The 17,064-nt window shown below is 40.7% G+C and overlaps 1 protein-coding gene across 2 annotated transcripts in view; it reads left to right on the top strand.

The window, feature by feature from the left end:
• The first annotated feature begins 5,493 nt into the window (after positions 1-5,493).
• mid1 (midline 1) overlaps positions 5,494-17,064 on the top strand; it is a 65,301-nt gene continuing 53,730 nt past the window's right edge. Inside the window, exons 1-2 of one of the 2 annotated variants that reach the window (XM_060898730.1) lie at positions 5,494-5,679; positions 6,518-7,215. The gene's annotated coding sequence lies outside the window, so the exon portion shown is untranslated. The remainder of the gene's footprint in view (positions 5,680-6,517; positions 7,216-17,064) is intronic. The other variant, XM_060898729.1, reaches the window with a different exon arrangement.

Below are 17,064 nucleotides of genomic sequence, written 5' to 3'. Positions count from 1 at the left end.
TTTTCGCTACCTCATTCCTGACTAACCTCGTTATTTCGTATTAACCTTGGTTTGTCTTTGTTATTCGGGACACCCTACTGTCCAACGAAGTCAATAAATACAATAGAGCAATTTAAGTGAGTCATCAGCTGCCCCTGGAGCTGCGTCCTCAGTTTATTTGCTTCCCAGTAGTGCACAGAACCTCACTGGACCCATTGGGTGGGGATGCTGAAATGTGTAACAGCAGTTTTGCTGTTCTGAGGGGCAAATAATGACATGCACATGAATAATTTATATGACAACATGAAAAATGCAAGTAGACATTGTTCTTTGTTTGGTCCCAGTGCCATATATCTTGCAGCATTTTATATGACTTAAAGCAACTTTTAAAAACAGTCATCTGAACTCACTTTTGTGGTAAAAGGCCACAGAGAGAAGTAATATACTCAAGATTTTACCGAAGAGACATCGAATGACAAAGACAGATTGCCTTTTTTGAGGTTAGTTGCTGCTCAAGATGACCTCACATACCACTGGGGTCTTTGTAAACAGAATAACAGTTAATTAAAGAAGAAATATGACCAGTCTGTTTTTTTTGACATTTACAACTTAATTTCTACTGTCAGAAAAAAAAAAAACTCTTGGGATCCTAGTGAAAGAAAGCAGGGTGTGTTTTAAAGATTCTGGGACAGGAGAAGGACACAGCAGGTCAATTAAAGCAGCATTAAATGCCATCTAAATGTGCAACTGTGAACCTTCTTTCAAAGATAGGAGTTGAACCTAAGTATTGATGAGATGTTCTGCCTTTCTTCCTTATCTGAGAACAGCTTCCCGAACCAAGACCATTAGTCCTTTAATGGGTTTGCCAAGACAAAAGAGGCAAAGACCTTGAAATTCCAGGCATTCTGTGAAGCTAAAAGCACAATTTAACCCTCTGAAAAACCTTTAAAGTCCAGTGCAAACTCAGTCTGATCCAAAACACATAGCAAAGAGACAGAAAACATTAGGAGTGACATATAAAAGGCTACTCAACACTATTCATGCAGTTCATTAGTCAGGTATCACATTACACCTGAACCTTGCGCACTAAGCAGTGATGTACAGCGCCGTGTTCGAGAAATGAGTTATGAGTCCTGCAAAAAAATCTCCGCCCAACTTTCATAAGCTGTACAGTATATGTTAAATAATTATTTAATCATTTTCTCAGAGCTAAAGTCATCTCTTGAGGACTTCATGCTGGGTTTCCACTAATATTACTAAAGCTCAGTGTCGAAGTGTAATAAAATAATTCCTCAACCCCTTAAAGGCTCGTCTTAACAGCTTAAAGTGTATTATTTATTAAGTGCTATGAAATGTTAGTCACATACCCAATGGGTTGAGTATTCATAATGCATCAACCAATGCATTTTAGCATGTTCTATAGAGGGCTTTCACTGATGTCATACAGTAGATTTTTGTTTTCATGCAGCGTCCGCCATATTGCAGGGCAAACAAAGAAACAGCCGCGACAGTTAATAATAAAAATTGAAATTACTGCAGTCAGTACAATCTCTCTGAAATTATTAAAAATTGGTTTTATACCAGCAGATCGTGTTACATCCAAAAGCTGAAACATGCAGGCATCACAGAGCCATATAATTTACCCACAAATGTATTTATTTATTATGCACACTGTGCTCTGTGTGTGTGTGTGTGTGTGTGTGTGTGTGTGTGTGTGTGTGTGTGTGTGTGTGTGTGTTCATAGCTTTAAATGGGTTAAATGCAGAGGAGGAATTTTGCTATGCTTGAGTTTACATGTGACAAAAATGAAGGCTTCTTCTTAATTTACCCACAAATGTATTTATTCCACTTGAAAAGTGTACGGCAAACCAGCTACCGGATTTGGGACACAATGACATCCTGAACTATTTAGTATCTGGACTTCTAAATACACTGGAGATGCTAAAAGCACACAAAAGTACAGATGCCTACCAATATTTCAAAGCAGATTTCGTGCCAGAATGTTATGGGAAGTTCCTGATGAAGAAAAATACCTTATTATGACAAAGGTAAGCTGAAACGTGGACTTCTAAGAGTAATAAACATGCCAGAGCCTAGATCTAGCATATTTTATGGTGTTTAGTCTCATCTATATTATCAGTACATAACAAACATGCTGCTAGTTGAGCCAAGCATTAAGTATAATAAAAGATATTGCATCCAAACCCCACATCCACATATACATTTTCATATTCATACATTTGCCATCTGGCGTGTTTTTTTAGTGCAGTAGAGCTGCAACCTATTAAAAGCTTTACTATCCAGACTAAAGTTCTGTCCATATTACACCAACTTACAGACCTGTTGAATGTTAACTTGAGTATGCTAAGGCTAGATTTAAATCTATGAGATTTTTATAACTGAACAGCCTTGAGCGAGAAAAAGTGTTAGGAGAAATAAAATGTGCACAGAGCTTTCATACTAACCTGACTATAAAATGTTCTCCACACACACACGGGAATGTTTTTATCATCCGGTCTTCCTGTTTAACTGCAGCTCGCCATTTTTTTCATCTTTCTGGGTTTGCTGGGAAGCAGTGAAATGTTAAACCAGGCTTATCTCCACATCTGTTATTACATCCAAAAGCATTACAGGTCTCTGGCATTGTTCTTTTAGGTGTAACTTCTACAAGTTTATCTTTAGATATTTACTGAATTGGGATTACAGTCACTCACATACACTTGTGCCAGTTGTTGTCAAACACAAAGCTTGCCCAGCAACATGGCCGCATAAACAAATCTGCAGTTATGATGATGTCACGTAAAAGTCCTCCATAGCATACATCAGACATTATAATGCCTCACAAGTCTATCCAAATGAGAATTCAGATACTTTACTAGAGCCTGCTATAGTGAATAATAATAATAATAATAATAATAATAATAATAATAATAACAGAGTTCTTATGAACATACAGTATATTTTAATGTGTATACAGTAGAACTTGGCATTATGATTTCATACAGTATACATGCTTTTTTTAAAGTGCCATGCAAGTAACTACAACTACTTATGAGCATTTATACAAATGGTTGCTAGGCATTATATCGTATAATGTATGCGATATAACACATTATTCTGTCCACATTCACTGGATATGAGCAATCATGCGCTCTGATTGGCTACTCTACTACTAGGATATCAGCTCATATACCATGAGTAGAGAAAAACCAAATGGCGGAGCGTGTTGCTGAACCAACCGAGGACGAAATAAAAACTCTACTCATAAACAAAAACCCCCAAAATACAAAAAAAGAGCAACAAAATATGGAATAAAAATATTTGATGGTAAGAACGTATCTTTTTTAAATTTTTCAAGAATTATTATTATAGCATTTTTCACAAACTGCTACTGTCATTTCGTCGGTTTGTTTACATTCTCAGCGGAAATGATTTTGTTGGACATTTTGTATATAGTTTTTATTTATCGAATTTGCAAAAAATAAAATTAAAAATGCTCTGTTTCTCAAAATCCAGTGAATGTGGATAGAATAAAACAGTTATTCCACTCAATCTTGTCGTACATGGCATATAGCCAACTTGCTACGCGCCTCATCAGCTATCAGCTCATGTACGACTCGATTTCATGGAATAACTGTTAAATATCAGTACACTTATGATACAGTCATCATACAGGAACAAATAGGAAATATAGAATAAGAGTATGAAATAAAGAGGTGTCTCCAGAGTCCCACTTTAATTTTGAGTTTGGTTTACTCTCTGCATGGTGTTTTGCAAGTCCACATGGGGCCATCCTTAAAAAAAATCCGTTTCCTGTCCACCGGCTGAGCAAAAAAAATTTCAGTAGGGAGGGAGGGATATTTTTTTTTATTATGGATAAGAAATCGCAATGCTGTGTTTGCTTTTTCTTTCAGTACTTTTTTATTACAAAAGCAGACACATTTAATAAAATATTAAGATCTATTAGGTTCTCCTACAGATCTGTCAGGGTGGGTCATTAACAAAGTAGGTAATGAATGTCGCATAACAAAACTCAAAAGCTGTTTGTAACGTCTCGGATGGATCAAGATCAAACGAATTTTCCAGTAACGGTTTGTGATGGTCCGACACATGGACTTTTTGTAGTTCTAAATCGACCGTTAGGCCTAGTTCGGATGAAATTACACTATTAAAATGATCACTGAATGATTTGTTTTTCTGAATCTTTACTATTTTGTTGTTCGCTAGAATACCATTTTGCAATTTCACACTTAAGCAAATGTTTGAAAACTCCGGATCTCCTTCCTTCATGGTGGCTGCCATTTTTTTGTGGGGCACGGCGCATGCGCAGAGCTGATTCGATTCTATATTCTGCGCGGAATGCGTAAATGTCAAGTTCGATTTTAGATTTACGAACCCGAAAAAAATGTCGAAAACCCGGCGTTAAAAAATAATTTCAACCGCACAAACGGCACTCACCCGGCCGGTGGACCGGAAACAGAACATTTTTTAATAATGGCCTGGGTTTCATCCTGGTTCTCAGGTTTCCTCCCACTTCTGAAATGTGTGAAGTGTGTGAACGTGCATGTATGATCCCCTTGCAACAGACCGTCATGAAAAATGATGGAAATTACACTTTTGGATGCAATGTTAGTTCAAGACATAGCTGTGCTTTATGATCATCTTTTTTCACTTGCAGTTAATTGTCGATGAGCACACTTGGCAGCCAAAGGATCTGAAGTTGAATTTGTGTCAAAAGGACATGTGGTCGATGTTAAGAAATGATATGGCGGTCTTCAGCACTCTCAATCAAGAGCAATGTCAGGCCATTGTGACCCACTATTGACCCCTGACATTCCTTTCAACTTGCTCATCGAGTGACTGGTGCCTGGATGAGCAATATGCAAACAACATACTGATCCAGTTATTCACTAAAACATCACTTAGTAGTAGCTAATAAAAACTGACTTAGCTCATCTGCAAGGATGAGAGACAGCGTTTGTCACTGCTGTCTTGTGAGCAGCTGGGAAAGATACAGTTGAGAGACAGGAGACATCAGTATTTTTTGAGGACTAAACAGATTTTTGGAATGGAGTAGGCCTTCGTTTGTTTCTTTTCTCTTTGTTTTTGCATTTGTAGGGATAAATAGTGACCTGCAATGATGGAGAAGATAACCCCAGGTTTATGACAGAACCTAGAAAAAGACAGAGACCAGAGGTCATCAGATGATACGATCTCATCTGAGAGAGAGAGAGAGAGAGAGAGAGAGAGAGAGAGAGAGAGAGAGAGAAATGAAAAAATTCTAGCCTGAAGGTGGGAGAGATGATAAATCCTGTCATAATAATTCATCATCCTCACACCCCCACACCACACGCTATCTAGATTATCATTGGTCCCTTTCTGCAAACCCGTCCCACTCCATATTTCCCATGCCCTCGGCTGGAACTGGATGGAAGGAGAGAGGGAGGGCTGAGTAATTTGGAGGCGGGCCGACGTGCTAGGTTTGCTCCTCCTGAGCACTTCAAGGGAAGCTGATGCTCCATGAGAGCCAGTGACACACTCGAAGTCGGACATGCTCACACTCCAACTTCCCTGAGCAGTGCGCAGTGTGTGAGAGAAAGCCACCGGAGCACATTCTCAGGGGGAAACCTGAGCATTCGCACCTAGCTTTTCTGTCTTTTCACCCTGCTGCTGGATGATGGAATTTTAACCATGTGGAAGGTAAGTAAGTAGAAGCAGATACAGCAGAAATGTTTCGGATTTAAATTTAGTGCATTGTGCACAGGAGTGCACAGGAGATCCTGACTTATACGGAATATACTCTGTAAAATGTCTTATGGTGTAAAAAAAAAAAAAAATGAACATAACGAAAAGCGTGACTGGACTTGTAGGATAAGTTTTAACTTTGAATGAAATGCACACATCTCAGGAAGCAGTTTCGTGAATAACAAATCTTGAAGTTAAAAACATTTGAGAGGAACTTCAGCAAGCTTAAGCTACAGTAATGTGAGCGGGGCTGTTTTTGCGCTCTTGGATGTGTATGATGTGTCAGCGCCTGTAATGAAGTGCAAGCCTCCTGAGTCAGCTTGTGCTGACCTTTTTTTTTTTTTTTCCCCACCTCAGATGCCCTCATTAGTTAGTTCTCTGTGCAAATGTACGAGGTTCGCTATTGCAAGCCTCCAGCCCTTAAAAGTTTGCATTGGTGTGTGTGTGTGTGTGCAGGAATATGTTACTGATTAAACTCTGGCCTCAGTAGCAGGCATTCAGTGCCGCACAGTAATGCCGTGTTTGGTGGCTTATCAGACTTCAGCCTACAGTACGGAAAGAAGAAAGGAGGAGGATTTTGTAACAGGGGAACAGTGCACTTCTTTGTTTCTTCAAACTGTCACACACTTCACGCAGCTGACAGTGACTGGAACTGACACAGATCAAATCCGACCGTCTCTGGATCCAGTCCGATCAGATGAGCTTGTCTGCACTAGTAGATGTCAAGTTTTCATACAGTGCCATCTATTGTTATGGAGATATTTTGACACAGATTTTTTTTTTTTTTTTTCAGAACTTGACTAAGGGAGTCAAAAGCCCCTTAAACCTGTCAGGACACATGATAGCAGCACAGTGGTACCGTAGATGTTATTCTGTCCTCTCTCCGTGTCACTACTGTGTGTCTAAGCAGCGTACCTTATTAAGCACCACGAATGTCTGGCAAGCTCTTGAGGCCGAAGGATTGAAACATACTGCTCATATCTTCGACCTGATGCAAGAGTGTGGCTAATTCTAGCACAAAGCAGCTCTTTGGGACCTGAATTGAACTTTTTTGAAATCTAAAGCTGATCAAGTTTTCCCTCAAAATTGAGCAAATGTGTCAAAAACACCGTCGTTTCTGCCTTCTCAAAGTGTACTTAATTTTCTTGTCTAAATAAAGCTACAGCGGCCAAATTCCTGGAGTGTTTTTGACCACTTCAGCACCAGTAAATGACTATGAAAAAAAAAAAACCTGGAACCAAATTGTTCACGCTTGAGTGCTCTGCTCTCAGGCAGACATTTTGTGTAAGCAGAGCTGGTACAGAGCAGCACAGAAGAGTCTGACTGGTTCCAGGTATTCTGAAGAGTTGATATGTCGTTGATAAGTCACCTGTTGGAGTATAAGTGACTCTTTGGCAGATACACCATCTTTGTGCTGGAATGCATTTCTGCCACCAGAGGGCGTTTGTAAAATCTCCTATTTCTCATGGCTATGTGCCCTTCTTGAAAGAGGTATCTTCTAGCTTGGCATGCTTCCATGATTGGGAATTTATAAAGATTTGAGTGGACCAATTTGTTTAAAAGTGACGGTTCAAGTTAGGGTGGGTGGAGTTAGAAGTCAGCTTTTATTATGACTTCATTTATGTTGATTACGTGACTCTGACTTGTTAGAATGTCTCCAGATTTCATATTCAGCTCCAACCCCCTCAAAGTAAATGATCTCTTTAAAAACACTGATCAGTGGTGTGTGTGTGTGTGTGTGTGTGTGTGGCAGAACATGGCTTGAACTACATATTAGAGGAGCCGAACACATTTTACAGTATATCTACAGTTCAAAGCAGCCAAATAACATGCACATCTTATACTATCTAAGCAATCTGCTCTCTGCATTGCAAAATCATAAGATCATATGATAAAGTAAAAGATGGCTTAGGGTTTTACAGATGTGCCTTGTCTTATTAAATCCACCAAAGACCTATTCGGGCTGTCAAGCAAATACAGGCTGTGGAGGAATTTAATCCTGTGTCTAATGCTGGAAGGAACAAGGCGTCAGGGGTGATTTGTACGACCCTGAAGGCTGATGTTCTGACACGCCCAGGCAGTGTGATGTCGTGCAGAAAGTAGAAAGCCTTGTCTGCTGTGTGCCAGACGATGTGTGTTTACTAGGAAATGTTTCAGAGGCTTATCGCTCCTGTGGGACAATTTGAAACTGAATCTAACTAGTTTCAGCAAGAGATTAGTGTTTTTCTTGGTATCTCTCTTTTACACAAAGAGGTTATTATTTGAGGCAGCGTAATATGATAGACGTTCTTTATCATGAATAAACATCCCTAAATTTATTCTAACAATACACAAACACATCATTTTGAAAAACAAAACTATGGCATCACACACCTCCTGGTCAGTGGTATCTACAGTACCAGTCAAAAGTTTGTACACCCCTACTCTACTCATTGATAGGTTTTTCTGTATTGTGACTATTTTCTACATTGTGAAACAATACTGAAGACATCAAGCACTATGGAATAACATCTGGAACATATATGGAATTATGTGGTAAAAAAAAAGCGCTAAAAACAGCAAAATATGTTTGACGTATTTGATTCTTCAAAGTAGCCAGCATTTACCTTGATGACGTTTTGCACACTATTGGCGTTGTCTTAACCACTTCATGAGGTAGTCACCTGGAATGCTTTTCAATTAACAGGTGCCTCGTCAAAAGTTAATCAGTGCAATTTCTTGCCTTCTTAATGCGTTTGAGATCATCATAATAGTCAATAATATTTACTATATTTACTATAATAATACTTGACTTCATCTCATCTCATCTCATCTCATCTTATTATCTCTAGCCGCTTTATCCTGTTCTACAGGGTCGCAGGCAAGCTGGAGCCTATCCCAGCTGACTACGGGCGAAAGGCGGGGTACACCCTGGACAAGTCGCCAGGTCATCACAGGGCTGACACATATGCCCCTTTTCCACCAAAGCAGTTCCAGGGCTGGTTCGGGGCCAGTGCTTAGTTTGGAACCGGGTTTTCTTTTTCCACTGACAAAGAACTGGCTCTGGGGCCAGAAAAATCGGTTCCAGGCTAGCACCAACTCTTTGCTGGGCCAGAGGAAAGAACCGCTTACGTCAGCGGGGGGGGGGCGGAGTTGTTAAGACCAACAACAATAAGAAGACCGCGAAAGATCGCCATTTTTAAGTGACGAGAAGCAGCAGCTGTACAAACGCGAAGTCATCCATTATTATTATTATTGTTGTTGTTGCTGCTGCTGCTTCTTCCGTGTTGTTTTTGCTTCGATATTCGCGCCAAGGTTTAAGCAAACGTAGCGACGTAACTGACATATACAGTGACATAATGACGTATTCGGCGACGTAATGACATGGCACCGCGAGCGATGGAAAAGCAAACTGGTTCTCAGCTGGCTCGCAAGTTGAACGAGTTGTGAACCAGCACCAGCACTGGCCCCGAACCAGCCCTGGAACTGATTTGGTGGAAAAGGGGTAATAGACACAGACAACCATTCACACCTACGGTCAATTTAGAGTCACCAGTTAACCTAACCTGCATGTCTTTGGACTGTGGGGGAAACCAGAGCACCCGGAGGAAACCCACGCGGAAACAGGGAGAACATGCAAACTCCGCACAGAAAGGCCCTCGCTGGCCACGGGGCTCGAACCCGGACCTTCTTGCTGTGAGGCGACAGCGCTAACCACTACACCACCATGCCGCCTGACTTCATTGTAATAATAAATAATAAAAACATAGTAAATATCCCTGGGTGGTACGGTGGTGTAGTGGTTAGCACTGTTACCTCATAGCAAGAAGGTTCTGGGTTCGAGCCCACCGGCCGACAGGGGCCTTTCTGTGTGGAGTTTGCATGTTCTCCTCGTGTCTGCGTGGGTTTCCTCCGGGTGCTCCCGTTTCCCCGACAGTCCAAAGACACGCGCTTGGGTTAACTGGCCACTCTAAATTGTCCACAGGTGTGAGTGTGTGTGTGAATGGTTGAGAGGAGAAAACCTCTTTAATAATCCAGTAGAAGGCAACGGGTAACCAGTACTGTAATCCTTCCCTTTGATGGCTGAAGCCGTCAGAGCGGACCTGCCATCAGGCAGAAAAGAAATAGCCCTATTCCACAACTGTAGTAATCCATATTATGTCAAGAACCGCTCAACTAAGTAAAGAGAAACGATATCCATCATTACTTTAAGACATGAAGTGTCTTTTAATTAATAAAAATAGAGGAAAAAAAACATTGAATTAGAAGGCGTGTCAAAACATTTGACTATAAGTTGTTAGTTTTGTAATTTTTTTGCAACTAAAACATTTTCCAGTTTTATTTGGATAGCTGACATGTTCCCTGGCTGTATGTTTTCCTGTTATCTTCTGTAAAGCTCTAATGAAACTTGTCTTTTTATTAACATTTGGTTGTTTGAGCATTATGGCTGATTTATTACTTGTACTGAATATCAATAATAAATCTTTCTAGTCCTGACATTTTATGTTGGAGCCGAAGCCACAACATCAAAATCCATAACCAAGTACTTGTCACTAAAGTATGCAAGCGTATAGAGGAATGAACAGTTGATAGATATGTAACAGCTTGCAGTGTAGTAAAGTACAGTTTGAATGTCTACATGTCGAGGCTGTATTGAGTAATTGGCAAAGATGAACTATGGCCTGTTGAACTATTTATACATTATAAGACGTATACGTATGCTTAGTTTTAAGTGACTGAATGTTGTAAGATTCATCACGAGTCTGAGCATATATGCAGTATTGAATAACGCATTTGCTGTCCAGATGACTATCAAAGTGTAAAGGAGCAAAATAACAAAGCAGCTAGTCCACAAAAGAGTAGAAAATTTCCCACTCAATTTTTATATAAACATCCTTTCAATAACTTGCATACAAGAGGCAGCACAAAACAACACAAAAGTCCTGCAAATAGAAGAGAATGCCTTTATTGTCACTGCACAAATGTACAACGAAATTTAGTTCATCACAGGAGAGCAAAGCCGCTGCATACGTACCATACGTGCCGCCACTCTTGGGCACTTCAGCCCAAGGCCGTCCTATGTTAACCTAACTGCATGTCTTTGAACTGTGGGGGAAACCGGAGCACCCGGAGGAAACCCACATACTGTAGACACAGGGAGAACATGCAAACTCCACACAGAAAGGCGACAGTGCTAACCACTACAGTACCGTGCTGCTCACAATAATCGCCCAGTCACAGGATCTTAGTCAGGGATCCACGTAGAACCTTTAAAAAGTTTTACTATTGGATCAAACCAAACATCTATTTAGGTTTCTAGATCTAACCCTTACAACAATTACAGCAATTATATATTCAAGTCTAGCTTTCTTTTTGGTTCTTCGCTTTGGCAACGTGACAAAACATGATTTCTTTTTCAGAAAGGCCAATTTAAGAAGTTAGAACCACCTGAAGAGCCCTTTTGGATCCCTTTTTTTTTCCTGAGTGCAATGATAAAAGCCTCTTAGATTTCTTAATTTGATTATGCTGATCCAGTCTGAAAAATATCACCAGTGCCGTCGACTAAATCCGCTGATCCATCCGTCATTGGAGATTTTTAATATGCTTCATGTATGTTTCGACTTATCAAAGGATATTTCTCAGTTCAAAGTGTTTTACAGATGTTGCCTGCGTGTTGCCATTCAGGTTATGGCAGGTAATAACAGGTGCCCTCCACGTGGTCAAAAGCAAGATGAGACAGGAAGTGTGTAATTTCATGATTACAGCTCAGATTATAATGGTAGCTGTCGTTTGTTTGATGTTGTATGAAACGTATGTTATAATTTTTGGTTAAACAGCACACGCCTTACACACCTACACATGATCATGCAGCTTGCGCCATTGTGTGCAACCTGTTACAAAGGCTGCTTGATGTCTTAAACTATATACTTCATCTTGCATGGAAAAAAAAAAGTCTAAATTGTAAATATTAGCATAGTCATGAAGTTCCAGGTTGCGTGTGTAAAATCCACAGCAGTAATTCATCTCATCTCATTATCTGTAGTCGCTTTATCCTGTTCTACAGGGTCGCAAGCTGGAGTCTATCCCAGCTGACTACGGGTGAAAGGCGGGGTACACCCTGGACAAGTCGCCAGGTCATCACAGGGCTGACACATAGACACAGACAACCATTCACACTCACATTCACACCTACGCTCAATTTAGAGTCACCAGTTAACCTAACCTGCATGTCTTTGGGGGAAACCGGAGCACCCGGAGCAAACCCACGCGGACACGGGGAGAACATGCAAACTCCGCACAGAAAGGCCCTCGCCGGCCACGGGGCTCGAACCCGGACCTTCTTGCTGTGAGGCGACAGCGCTAACCACTACACCACCATGCTGCCCACAGCAGTAATTGCATTTTAAAAAACAAAACAAAAGAAAATGTATTTTACAGCAGGACATTTATTAAATACAGTACATCAGGCCTGCGATATAGTCATCACCCATAGAGCTGCTTGAATGGCGTTATCAGTAGATGTGAATGAAACTTTAGTTTGTTGGTGTACACGGGAATTGATGCATGTATTTGGTGATTTCATTTCATTCTTCATTCTAATGGTGTGTTGCACATCATCATTGACCTTTATACGTGTAAACAGATGCTCTGAGACATGCTCTTATTAACCTTTATAATCCATCTGTCACATCATACTGTTAGCAAACATGTATCTTAATAATGCTGTACACACGCACACACACACACACACACACACACACACACACACACACACACACACACCATCATCATAAGCGCAAGCACACAAGCATTAATGTTAACCTGGATAGCTTCTTGTGTGCTTGCCTTGTACACATTCCAAGACCTTCAAACAAAGTCACAGACTGATCTATGGCACAGCTTTTGTAATAAATACCCCTATCGTACAGACATCATTCCCTTTCTTCTTCTCGTCTTGTACACATCAGACCACATGTACACCATATGGAGCTGCGCACTTGGCAGCTACAGTCAGAGCTGCAGGTAATCTCTACGGTATGTATGGTAATGATACTCATGAATAACTAGAAAAGAGGCACAGTTTGTTCACCGGCCCAGTATCTCATGCTTTTATTGAGCCTATTGTAATTACATTGCAATTAATTATTATAAAAGCTTCAACTGTCCTCTTGCCAAATATTTAATGGTTGAACATTTGGGTATTCATTTTGTTAATAAATATAAAGCACACTGTCATGACAGTAGCGTGCAGAGCATGTGCAGTTTAGATTGAACAATCATTATGTGTTGCACCTAATGTCTACTTGAGACAAATTTGAATTTGATGTAAGTCAGAGTTGGATAAATACAATCCCGATTCCAAAAAAGTTGGTACAAAGTACAAATTGTAAATAAAAACGGAATGCAATGATGTGGAAGTTTCAAAAGTCCATATTTTATTCAGAATAGAACATAGAGGACATATCAAATGTTTAAACTGAGAAAATGTATCATTTAAAGAGAAAAATTAGGTGATTTTAAATTTCATGACAACAACACATCTCAAAAAAGTTGGGACAAGGTCATGTTTACCACTGTGAGACATCCCCTTTTCTCTTTACAACAGTCTGTAAACGTCTGGGGACTGAGGAGACAAGTTGCTCAAGTTTAGGAATAGGAATGTTAACCCATTCTTGTCTAATGTAGGATTCTAGTTGCTCAACTGTCTTAGGTCTTTTTTGTCGTATCTTCCGTTTTATGATGCGCCAAATGTTTTTTCTATGGGTGAAAGATCTGGACTGCAGGCTGGCCAGTTCAGTACCCGGACCCTTCTTCTACGCAGCCATGATGCTGTAATTGATGCAGTATGTGGTTTGGCATTGTCATTTGAAAAATGCAAGGTCTTCCCTGAAAGAGACGTCGTCTGGATGGGAGCATATGTTGCTCTAGAACCTGGATATACCTTTCAGCATTGATGGTGCCTTTCCAGATGTGTAAGCTGCCAATGCCACACGCACTAATGCAACCCCATACCATCAGAGATGCAGGCTTCTGAACTGAGCGCTGATAACAACTTGGGTCGTCCTTCTCCTCTTTAGTCCGAATGACACGGCGTCCCTGATTTCCATAAAGAACTTCAAATTTTGATTTGTCTGACCACAGAACAGTTTTCCACTTTGCCACAGTCCATTTTAAATGAGCCTTGGCCCAGAGAAGACGTCTGCGCTTCTGGATCATGTTTAGATACGGCTTCTTCTTTGAACTATAGAGTTTTAGCTGGCAACGGCGGATGGCACGGTGAATTGTGTTCACAGATAATGTTCTGTGGAAATATTCCTGAGCCCATTTTGTGATTTCCAATACAGAAGCATGCCTGTATGTGATGCAGTGCCGTCTAAGGGCCCGAAGATCACGGGCACCCAGTATGGTTTTCCGGCCTTGACCCTTACGCACAGAGATTCTTCCAGATTCTCTGAATCTTTTGATGATATTATGCACTGTAGATGATGATATGTTCAAACTCTTTGCAATTTTACACTGTCGAACTCCTTTCTGATATTGCTCCACTATTTGTCGGCGCAGAATTAGGGGGATTGGTGATCCTCTTCCCATCTTTACTTCTGAGAGCCGCTGCCACTCCAAGATGCTCTTTTTATACCCAGTCATGTTAATGACCTATTGCCAATTGACCTAATGAGTTGCAATTTGGTCGTCCAGCTGTTCCTTTTTTGTACCTTTAACTTTTCCAGCCTCTTATTGCCCCTGTCCCAACTTTTTTGAGATGCGTTGCTGTCATGAAATTTCAAATGAGCCAATATTTGGCATGAAATTTCAAAATGTCTCACTTTCGACATTTGATATGTTGTCTATGTTCTATTGTGAATACAATATCAGTTTTTGAGATTTGTAAATTATTGCATTCCATTTTTATTTACAATTTGTACTTTGTCCCAACTTTTTTGGAATTGGGGTTGTATATTTGTGTATGATTGATTGCAAGGGTGGATGCATACTGTGTATGCTTTCAGCATTAAAATGTGCTCCATGTGGTTGTTTTTGCAGTGCGTTCTCTCGTTTTTGTAGCTATAGTTATGGTTTGTATTCAGTTCCCGTTTCAACTTAAAGTTTAAAAGTAGGCAGGCTTTCGATTTCATAAAATTGGTGAAATTTAGTTCTGTCTGAAATTTGGTCATTGTGAAAAACAAAACAAAACAAAACAAAACAAAACAAAACAGGCCATTCTGTGGCTGGGAAGTTATTTAATTTGAGGGGATTCCCAAGCAAATAATGTGCATGAAATCGCTCGCTTCCCGCAGTCAAGCAGATAGAGGAAGTCCATGTGCGCATGCGCACACTTACCGTCATCATCATCTTCTTCTTCATCATCTTTTGGGTTTTATGGCAGCTGGGATCCAGTATTTCATTACTGCCATCTACAGGTTTACCTTGACCGTGCACCGACAGTTCCATCATTCTGTCGCTAAACGAACAGCTGATCACACCAAGGTGCTCGCTGACCGCCAATATTTATTAGTTTGGTCCTGCGTTTCCTTTCCTTCGCAACATAACGTCTTTTTTTTTGCTTTCCGTTACTGTAGTCGGTCTTTCATGTTTCATTCTCAGACTCACGTCCTCCATTTTTCTCTCCTGTTTCAAATTTGTATCTCACAATGCCTTGCATGAACGGGGAAAGCCCACCATGTGATGCACGATGTAGTATCTTGTATTGCGTCATGTTGAAGCAGGAAAAAATAGCAGAGAATTTAGGGCCATGTGGCCCTAAATTCATTACTTGTCCTATTAAAGAAAACTAATAAAATTGGAAATCTGTGATTCGAATTCAGTAGCTTTCGGTCCACTGAAGAAAAATAACTGGATGTCAGGGAAAATTCTTTTTATGACCTAAACTTGAAAATCTGAAAGGCAGTGTAGCTTTAAATTGGAATTAAACTGGATTTTAATTATTTTATTTAATGCGATATTAAATACGATATGCTGTTTTTCCTACAAACTTGCTCTGTAGCAGCATTCACTTCTCAGGGTATACTCACACAAGATGATTCGTACCACACCCAAGTGCGTTCGACCTCCAAAGTCCATCTCATATGACAGATGTACTCAGGTGCGGTTCACTTGGCCCGCTTGGAAGAGGTGCGCTCAGGTGCGTTTCACTTGGGCTCGCGAACAGTGTGATCGCTCACCACATGGAACTCGAAGACTATAGCATGTGGTTTTCAATTCATTGGTGAATATTTGGATGAATAACAGGTCTGGTTCTCACCTTATTGATGAACGTGAATTGTAGTGGGGGGGGTAGAGGCTGCATTGTGATGACATAAGTGCACTCAGAAACAGAAGGTTAAGCTCAGTGTTACCCCTTTTTCACCAACAGGGAACGGATTCCGTTCTTGTTCATGCACCAAATTTTGAACCGTTTGGAGCATTTTGACCAAAAATAAATTGGTTTGGAATTTGAAAAGTTGGTTCCCAGCTGAAACCAAAATGTAGCTGGTTTTTCCAGCACAAACCTTCACGGCATCAGTGGGCGTTTGATTAGTTTGAAGAGGAAGTGGAGTGCAGCAATGCAGAACGCATTGGAAAAGGGTACCGTACATCTTCAGAAAAAATGGACCAAAAACAAATATCTGCAGTAACAGAAAAAACTGCTCACAGGTAATCAATATTCACCACCATCTTGTGACTACTGTTTACTCCTGTTATGAATTGTGCAACACCTTCCATTCACCCAGTGGCCGGCGAGGGCCTTTCTGTGTGGAGTTTGCATGTTCTCCCCGTGTCTGCGTGGGTTTCCTCCGGGTGCTCCGGTTTCCCCCACAGTTCAAAGACATGCGGTTTGGTTAATATGGGACGGCCTTGGGCTGAGGTGCCCTTGAGCAAGGCACCTAACTCCCGACTGCTCCCCGGGCGCTGTTAGCATGGCTGCCCACTGTTCTGGGTATGTGTGTGTGCTCATTGTGCATGTGTGTGTTCACTGCTTCAGATGGGTTAAATGCAGAGAGGAAATTTCACAAGTGTGTGATGATAAAGTTGTGCTTTCTTTCTTTCTTTCTTTCTTTCTTTCTTTCTTTCTTTCTTTCTTTCTTTCATGCTGCACCCTTGATTACAATGGTTCCACTCAAAACTAATGAAAACATAGGTTAGTTCACCAGCTGGCACCAAGGTTCAAAGAATCCTGAACAGAACCAGTTCAAGCACCTGTTCCCTGTTGGTCGAAAAGGGGTGTGTGAACACAGGCCAGCAGGGGAGTGGAGAGAGGGGGGCAATTAAAAGTGTGAATATGTCCTCATTCTCTTCAGCTTGATTCTCCCTGGGTGACTGTGCAGCTAGCATGACTGAGTGGTTATCCCTCACCATACCATG

The sequence above is a fragment of the Neoarius graeffei genome, chromosome 18 (genome assembly GCF_027579695.1).
Source record: "Neoarius graeffei isolate fNeoGra1 chromosome 18, fNeoGra1.pri, whole genome shotgun sequence".
Classification (NCBI taxonomy): domain Eukaryota; kingdom Metazoa; phylum Chordata; class Actinopteri; order Siluriformes; family Ariidae; genus Neoarius; species Neoarius graeffei.
Note: the sequence above shows the minus strand (reverse complement) of the source record. Positions and strands in the feature narration are given on the sequence as shown.